Source organism: Saimiri boliviensis, chromosome 18 (genome assembly GCF_048565385.1).
Source record: "Saimiri boliviensis isolate mSaiBol1 chromosome 18, mSaiBol1.pri, whole genome shotgun sequence".
Classification (NCBI taxonomy): domain Eukaryota; kingdom Metazoa; phylum Chordata; class Mammalia; order Primates; family Cebidae; genus Saimiri; species Saimiri boliviensis.
In genome coordinates, this window is record NC_133466.1 from 37,205,125 (window position 1) to 37,215,000 (window position 9,876).

Sequence of the window (9,876 nt, forward strand, 5' to 3'; positions counted from 1 at the left end):
AGAATTCACAAAGAATTCAAAGGGCCAAAAATTGCCAAGATGATCTTGAAGAACAAAATTGGAGTGTTTATCCTATCAACTGTCAAGAATTTGTTTAAAGCTACAATAATAAAAACAAGAATTAGCAAATAGACAGCTGGAACAGAATTGAGAGTCCAAAATAATCCACAGGGACATGTTTACCTAATTAATTACAAATGTGTCAGAGCACTAAAGCAAGAAAGGGGTGGTCTTAGTAGCAAATTCTATTGAACTATCAGATATCCATGTGGGGGAAAATATATTAATGTCTAGATGACATAAAAAACAATTTCATATGGATTATAGATGGTATAATCTGTAAATCCATGTCATATATAGACATATATATGTGTATATATGTTTAGCTTTGTGAAAGTAAAACAATGAAGCTTTTGAAAAATAGCATAAAAGGATTTCTCTTAAGTTTTTAAGTTTGGGATAAGCAGAGATATCTTAAACAGGTAACAAAAACATTAAATGCAAAGAATACAAATGTTAAGTTAGCCTAAAGCTACTTCCTTACATATTTTAACTTCAGACTAAAGGTTTCTTCATACATAGTGAACAGTAACCTAACTGGATATGTAAACTGACTGCTACCCACTCTTTGAATTTTCACCTTTTAAGTTCGGAGTACATGTGCAGGATAAACTGTTACCTGCTGTAGTTCCAGTTCCAGTTTCAACCAATCACAGGCGGCCAATTGCTCAAACTGTGTTCAAATAAGGCAAACGCTCAGCCATAACCCATCCAACTGTCTGTAACTAACTTCTGTTTTCTATATATCACCTTTCTTTTTCTGTTTATAAATACTTTCCGACCATGTGGCATCCCAGAATCACTCTGAACCTATTCTGGCTCTGGGACCTGCCTGATTTTCTAATTGGTTTTTGCTCAAATAAACTCTGTTAAGTTTAATTTGTCTAAAGATTTTCTTTTAACACAAATAAGTTGGACTTTATTAGAAATAAGAAATTTTTCATCAGAAGACACTATTAAGATATTAAAAAGTAAAGCCACAAAATAAGAAAAAATATTTTCATCTCATATTTCTAATGAAGGATTTGTATGTATAATATGAAAAGAATTTCTACAAAACACTAAGAAAGAGATAGACAAAGTAGTTAAACACAAATAAAAGAAGCACCTCAAAAAAGAACATACATATATGTATATATAGATATATATATAGTCAGAGAACATTTGAGAAAATAACCTAAATAATTGAATAAAGGAAAGATAGTCTCTTTGATAAATGGTGCTAAAACAAGTGAACATCTATATTCAAAAAACATCAAATTTTATCATATATGACATACAAAAATTAACTCCAAATATATAATGACTTCATTAAAACCTAATTAATAGAATTTTGGAGAAAAGTAGCCAACATTTCTAACCTTGGATTCAGCAAAACTTTCTTAGATATGTCTCCCAAAACATAAGTCATAAAAGGGAAATTTCATAAATTGGATTTTAAAACATTGCTTCAAAATACACTTATAAAAATAGGATAGCCTAACAAATCTTCAAGAATTCTAGTTTTCTTTGTGTCATATGCTTTACATTAAAATATATCTTAGTGAGATATATAATTTTTAAATTAATATACTTGAATAGGTTTCAAATAAGCTAATTCTGTGCTCTAGCTGGTCATTTTTTACATGGCTGAGCACTTTTACTACAAAAGTCACTATTATTTACAGTTTTATATGACCAAATTTTACTAATCAGCTGCAAGTAGCAATACAAGTTTCAACCTGAAACCAGTTTGGTTCTTAGAGAAAAAAAAATTTTCACAAATCAAACTACTTTTGATTTAGTTATTTGTAACTTGTTATTCTTTTCTAAATTGCTAAATATTGTTATTTGCCTTAATGTAATAGAAAAACAAACAAACAGAAAACCTAATGTATTCTGAGTTAGGACACCCGAGTTCTAGTGTGATCTGTGTTTCCGGGTGAACTTGGATGAGCCATTTAAATTCCCATGTGTCACTTGGCTCATTTGTAAACACAAGAGTGGTGGATTTTATGTAAGATATTCCCTAGCTTCAGTAAATATTGGTACAGACAGTTAAAGTTGGGTAAAATAGTAAAACTGATTTAAACATGACTACACCGCCTGAGATAATTTTTATGTATGAAACACTCACTTTTTTATGATGAAAAGATAAATTGCCACATACGAAAAAAGTATCAAAGCAAGACACCAAGACAGGAATCATGCCAGACAGTAAAACTGTTCAATTTATAAATTTTGAATCTGAACATAACTTGTTATTTTAGGAATAAGCAGGAGTATTTTTTCATTTCTAAACTGTAGCTGCATATCCAAACACCCATCCTGAAATATTTTCTAAAAAAATTATGCGACTCTTTCAAATTTCATTTAAATGAAGTACAAAGATTATATTATATAAACTGTATCTATAAAATGAACATTAAGAAAGCTGAGTACCTTCAAAGAAATTGTAAAAGGCAGCTATAGGTCACGATCTAACAGATTGTGGCAGTTAAGATATGAAACTGTGTCCAACATTCTGGAATGAGAAGAGTGAGGAAAAAGAGAATTTTTAAAAAATGGCAAGTTCCTAAAGATGTTATAGATAATCACAAAGGCAATATGATAACTTTGGTAGCCTTAAACCTAAATTGCTGTAATTTCCACCACATGACTTTGCCAATTCATTCTGATGAGAAAGTTCTGCATCTCTGCTTTCAGAAATGTCAGCTCCAACATGTCAGTGGCACTCCTGCTTAGCTCATGCTTGAAGGCTAGCATTCACAGATAACCAATTACCCCGCTTTATAACACTTGCAATGAGATAAACACTACCTGAAATCTACAGCTACAGACATTTGATAAAATTAATATTTTATCAAGTGATAAATGAGAATCATAAAATTATCTTTGAAAACAAAATTCAAACCTCAGTTTTCAGTTTGAGTTACACCTCTTTCATAAAGCAGTAATCGATGTTTTCAATCAGATATTCTCTCTCTTGTGTCAAACGCATAGTTCATTTGGACATTTTTACGATACTTGTTGTTATCATTGTACTATAGCGTTTTGTGAATTTTTGTTATCTGACCTTATCCCATCCCTAGTTATCTTGTTTGATCCTTAAGGACAAGAACCATCATTACTCTTTCTTAAATCTTTCACAGTGCTTCATATTCAACACAATTAAGTGTATCTTGCTTAAACAGATGGGTGAATAAATGTTCTAGTTGAAATAAAATAAAACAAAGTAATGGATGGAAATCAATCCCAATAGTAAAACATGTTTGAAAAATAATTAGACTGGAAATGAACATCACACCTCTATTATATCTGTGTTATTTCTTTAAAAATCTATTAAGACAGTATGTATAAAAACCTATTAAGACAGTATGTAAGATTGGTAAGATTTCATATAGCCACATGGTGAATAAAAGAGTTTTATAATGCTATGCTCTTCATTTCTCTGTATATTCAAAATATGTCATAATTTAAAAATCTCTGGAACTCAAGGTAATGCTAGTATTTCAATATATGCTGAATAGCACACAACCTAGGTTGTGTTATTTACCTTAATAAATATATATATATATATATATATATATATATATATATATATATAGAGGAGATGGAGGCTTGCTCTGTTGCCCAGGCTGGAGTGCAGTGCTGTGATCTCAGCTCACTGCAACCTTCACATCCAGGGTGGGTTCAAGCAATTCTCATGCCTCTGACTCCCAAGTATCTGGGTCTACAGGCACATGCCACCACACCCAGCTAATTGTTTGTATTTTTAGTAGAGATGGCATTTCACCATGTTTCCTAGGCTGGTCTCTAAACTCCTGACTTCAGGTGTTCCACCTACCTCGGCCTCACAAAGGGCTGTGATGGAATTACAGGCAGGAATCACTGCCTCCAGACTTAAGTATTTTTTTAAGAAACAATACAGCAACATGTCACTAATCTAGAGATCACATATGATATCAACTACAAAGAACAGAGTTAGGAACCAGCATAAAAAGACCTCTAAACCAAGTAAAAGAGGTTTTAAATGTTTTGTGAAAGAGAAAGTACTGGTTTACATAATCAACAGCAACAACAAAATTCTTAACACTTAACATTGTAAGTAGTTAACATGTAAGTAGAACTTAACATTGTTCTACTAAGTTTAGCTACAAAAATATAATATTTATTTAATATTTAAAGGATCAAATGTAAAAATTGAACCCAAAAGAAAGGCTAGAAAATTATACAACGTAGAGCTAGTGAAGACATTTGGTGAAATACATCATTTAGGAAGCCTTGCAACACTTGGTGAACAAATGGTGAAATCGTCCTTGGGGATGAGAAGCAAGGCAATCAATTCTATTCAACACGATCATTACCAACTCAGAAAAATAAGAATTATATATTAGGAAGAATTGTATTATTTGTGTAATGATTAATTTTTTTAAGTTTGAAAAGTATGATTAGGTTCCATTTACTTGCAAGACCTTATTTCTTGGTAATTTGACTAAGGTCAATTCAACTAAAAGACACATTTTTGAACACCTACTAAATGCCAGAAATTGCTTGTAAGGTGCAAGTGTGATAGGAAATTTTAATAAATTCTGAAAGATATGGAGTGAAAAACCCTCAATAAAGCTATTTTTGTGAAATCACCTTAACAAGGTGCATTATTCAAATATGCAAGTCAATTGAAGTACAAAATACAATTCCATTGAATTTATTTGGAGGAATTGAAAAGACTTGAGATCTATAAAGAGTCTGTTCATCAAAAGGATAAGGGTTATAGCAAGTTTTCTGCAGGAATGACATTCTATTAAAAAACAATATAATGGTTTTGTCCCAGAAAGACCTGAAACAAAAATTCCAATATTAATATAATAATATACAGCCCCAGAATCACCTTTTTAATCATAATCTGGCAAGAGGTATTTTTCTCTCATTTAAAAAAGAAAAATAAAATCTCTGTTTCAAAGCAAGAGCTGTAATAGAAAGAAGAGGGAAGATGATTTAAAAAGCCAAAGAAATGACACATAAACATGATTATATGTATTTTTAAAGCTTTAAGGGTCTTTGAGCTTTATTTAATCCAACCTCTTATTTTACAGTTGAGAAAATTAGATTTGCTGATTATTAATTAGCTTCAGATATAAACCTGAAACCCAGATTCCTTGACTGCCAGTTTACTTTGACAGAATTCCTTTCAAAACTTAAAATATATGAAATAAATTAAATAAAACATTTGTTCTTGCTTCAATGATGTGTGATTTATATATTTTCACAGATATTTATGAAAAAATCTAAATAACACATACCATCAGTTAGGTGTATCTAAGCTTAAAGAAAGTAACAGTAAATTTTCTAATCTAAATCTTGTCTGGAGACCAAGTGAGCATTCTAGCAAGACAAAGCAATTTAGTATAATAACAGGAAGAAATTACCTCTAACTGCTTCATTATTCTTTCAAAGGTGCTAAAGAATATTCCTGAAACCCACAGACACCCACAGAAAACTGACAAGTTAGCCTGATGTTTGTAATATATTTTACTAACAACCAAAGTAAAATAAAAATATATCTGAAAAATTATTTCACTTTAGAAACATCAAATGAATTTTAAAAATTTTGTTGTCTTATAAGAGACCAGGGTAACTATAGACAAATTCGTGGTACTTTAATGGGTCTTAGAACATAATATTAAATTTATATAAGAATTTTACTTTAAGAATAAAAGTATATTTTATATTATTTTAAAATATTTAATGTACTGTCATGAATATGATTAATTTAAATTCTGAAATTATTATACTCTGTTTTGAAAATAATTGACCTCACACTTTAAATATGTGCTTATTGTTTATAGAGAGATGAGAAGGCTTTGAACTTGAAAACATTTTGGAACTGAAAGCTTTTTAGCCCTAAAAGCTAGATCTAAATTCCACATATGTAATTGAATTTCTATGAAACTTAGCAACTTAAATCTCTGTAAAATCTGGTTTCTTGGTTTTCTCTTCTGCAAAAAGGAGATAATGTCTTCAGGGGCATTGCAAAGTTTAAATAAAAGTTACTCATCAAAGTTTGTTGAAAAATAATACAATAGGTTTAAGTCTCTCTTCTTTTTCAATAGAAATTATTAGTTTATATTAATGTTATCTCTAAAAAGAGGGGTTCAAATTAATGTAGCTCTTAAGACTCTTTCAATCAAAAAGTCCAGGTAGGTATATATAACAGGAAAGAGAGTCATAAATTGATGTATTACCATATTATTAAATAACTTCTGTCATATGTTTTTATAAACTGAAATTTAGTGATTATAATTATGGATGTGAAAACAGAAAATATTTTAATTGAAATAGAAAAGAATACTTGAAACCTGTTTACTATTAATTTTATCTAAAAGGATTTGACTCACACTTTATTCACCAAATCTTGCATTTTTTTTTCAAACACCACACATTTGGCAGTTTAAAACCCAATGGCTGGGCTTCTTGTGCAGTTCTATGAATATTTAGATAAGAATCAACTGTAACTCATGCATTGCTGGAGCGAGAAGAAATTGGTTCAGCCACTTTGGAAAACTGTCTGCAAGCATCTACCAAAATTAAACATATGCCTCCCTTATGAGCCAGCAATTCCATTCCTAAGTATATATCCAAGAGAAAGGAGGACACATGTTCACCAAAAGACACGTCAAGAAATGTATTCATAGAAACAATATTCACGATTGCTCAAAACTAGAAACACACTAAATGTTCATCATAAAAATAGACAATTGAGGTTCTAAAATGGAATACTACGCTGCAATCAAGGAAGAACAAAATAGTGATACATGTAAAAATGTGGATGAAGCTCATGGATATTATCTTGAATAAAAGAAGGCAGCCACAAAAACACTCATACTATGTAATTCTATTTATAGAAAGTTAAAAAAAAAAGCAAGCAAAACTCTCCTTGGTGACTGAAGTCAAAATTATTACAGCAATGGGATGCTGAAGTATAAGAAAACCAAATCACATGGCATCACTGGTCTTGGCACTGGGCAGCAGATAGAAGAAGAGGGTCTTGAAGAAATTGTTAGTGAAGGCTGGAAAGAGAATGAAGACAATTTTATTGGAAACCAGAGAAAATGCAATTTGACTTATGTAGTGACAAAGCAATTATCAAAACTCTGGCCTGAAATAACATGGGCTATAGAAAGTGGTTGTCTTAGTAGGGGTGGAGAGGAATTCACTAGAGATGGGGCTTAAAAGAAATAGTCTGTATTTTTATAGAGGCATGGTTACCTTGGTGTAAACATTTATTACAACCATATAGATGATCAGCACTTGCTGTTACAGATAATTTATACCTCAATTAATAAAAAGATAAAAATTCATTAAAAAGACAAAATTATTTTTAATATGTATTACTGGTATGTGTTATAGTTTAAAAGTTGTGTAGAAACAAAGCATTTAGTTTTGCCGTATGTCATGATGGTCTTTTCTTTTCTTTTTCTTTCTTTTTTTTTTTTTTTTTTTGGCAGGGTCTCACCCTGTCACTCAGGCTGGAGTGCAATGGTGCCGTCACGGCTCACTGGAGTCTCAGAGTCCTGGGGTCAAGCAATCCCCCCACCTCAGCCTCCTGAGTAGCTGGGACTACAAGTGAGTACCAACACGCCCAGATAATTGATTTGATTTTTTGTAGAAACAAGGTCTCACTATGTTGCCCAGGCTGGTCTGGAACTACTGGGCTTAAGCAACCCTCCTGCCTTTGCTTCTCAAAGTGCTGGGATTACAGGAATGAGCCACGACACCCAGCTGTTAAGGTTTTCAAATAATATGAGACCCACAACGGCTCTAGTTGATAAAAATTACATTGGAATTTTTCATTTATCTCAGTGCTGTGCCATCAACCTCCTTGAATTATACATATTTTCCATACTTTTTGAATGTTACAATACTAAGAAAGCTTGTATATGTGTCTCCAGCAAACACATGTAACTATGTCATAACAACAATCATAACTTCTCAGTCAAAATTGCTTGTTATTTTAAGTTTGAGCTTTTTACGTAAAATGTCAAGATTTTACATCAAATTAAAAAGGCTAATGCAATCAAAGACATCAAAAAAGCCTTCAAGTGTTAGGGTAGAGTGGATTGACAGATAATAATCTAGGCAAGGAAATTAAGATAGTTGGAAATCATCACATTAGACTTTGAAACATACATTGCGATAAAGATTTACATGAGCAGTTTTTCATGTAGAAAGATGGCACAAATGTCCTTCCATTCATAAGACCCCTAAACTTGGATGGTTTTTTATTTCTTATGATCATTCTGTGATCAAAATATACAGCACAGATTTAGCTAATAACAGTGTTCCCTATATTTCTTCTCCCTTTTTTTTTTCTTTTTCTTTTTTTTTTTTTTTTTTTTTTTTTTTGAAATGGGGTCTCACTCTGTTGACCAGGCTGGAGTGCAGTAGTGAGATCTTGGCTCTCAGTTCATTTCACTTCGACCTCCCTGGGCTCAAGTGATCCTTCTACCTCAGCCTCCTGAGTAGCTGAGACTACAGGCACGTGCCATTATGCCCAGCTAATTTTTGAATTTTTTTTAGACACAGAGTTTTGTCATATTTCCCAGGCTGGTCTTAAACTCCTGGACTCAAGTGATCCATCCACCTCCCAAAGTGCTGGGATTACAGGTGTTAGCCAGCACACCAGCCCTTCCCTACGGATTTTTAAACAATGAACATCTGAACATTCTGAAAGGAGTTCTTTCCACTTGTTATGGGCTGAGTTGCGTCTCGCACCTGCAAATTCACATGTTGAAGTCTTAACACCTACTACCTCAGAATGTGAACTGTATTTGGAAATAGGGTCTTTATGGTATAATTAAGACAAAATTAGAGCATAAATGTGTCCATAATTTACTGTGATTGTTTCCATTATAAGAAGAGGATATTAGGACACAGGCTTGTATATATGAAGAGGGAAGACCTTATGAAGACACAAGAAGATGGCCATTTACAAACCAAAGAGAGAGGCCACAGAGAAACCAAACCTGTCACATCCTTGACCTCAGACTTCCAGCCTCCTGAGCTGCGAGAACATAAATGTTTGTTTTTGAACTCGCCAGTATGTGGTCCTTTGCTATGGCATCCTTGGAAAACTAATACAATGTCTCCTTGCAAAATAATACGTTTGAAAGTAAATTACTGTCTCCTATTTTTTCTTATGTAAATCTATCTTTTCACATATTGTGCAACTTGTGATAACCCACACCAATGGAATGGAATGTGAAATAGATGACTAAGCCAGCAGATGACATTCCATATTGCAATGTCAAGAGCAAGATCCCTGAGGCATCCTCTTTCCATTGACATACTTAATTCTGCTCATTCGGCGAGTTTGGGTTTTTGTTTTATGTTTTGTCTTTTAGTGAGTGTGTTTTTCTTTTTCTTTTTCTTTTGCCAGAAACTTGGTAAATACTCTTGAGTTAGAGCCTTTCACTCTAATAATCTAAAACTTGGGCATCCGTTATTTTAGAATATCTGTAGAATGTAGAAACCGTGTGAGACAAGACAGTGGAGAGGAAAGAACACCGGGTCCAGAAATCAGACAAATTAGTGTTCCTGCCTAAGGCTATCTAGTTGCCTGAAGTTGAACAATCTGCTCCTTTTGGGAAGTAATTCTTCATCTGCATCAGTAATTCACAAGCATGAAATCAACTAAAATATCCTAGAGAGTTTTTAGGAGACCAGGGTCTGGAACCTATCCCACTTGGTTTTCAAACTTCCTTGAACGTTAGAATCATCTGTCAAACTGAAAAATACTGCTCTCTAGACCCCATTCTCTATAGATTCTGATTTAGT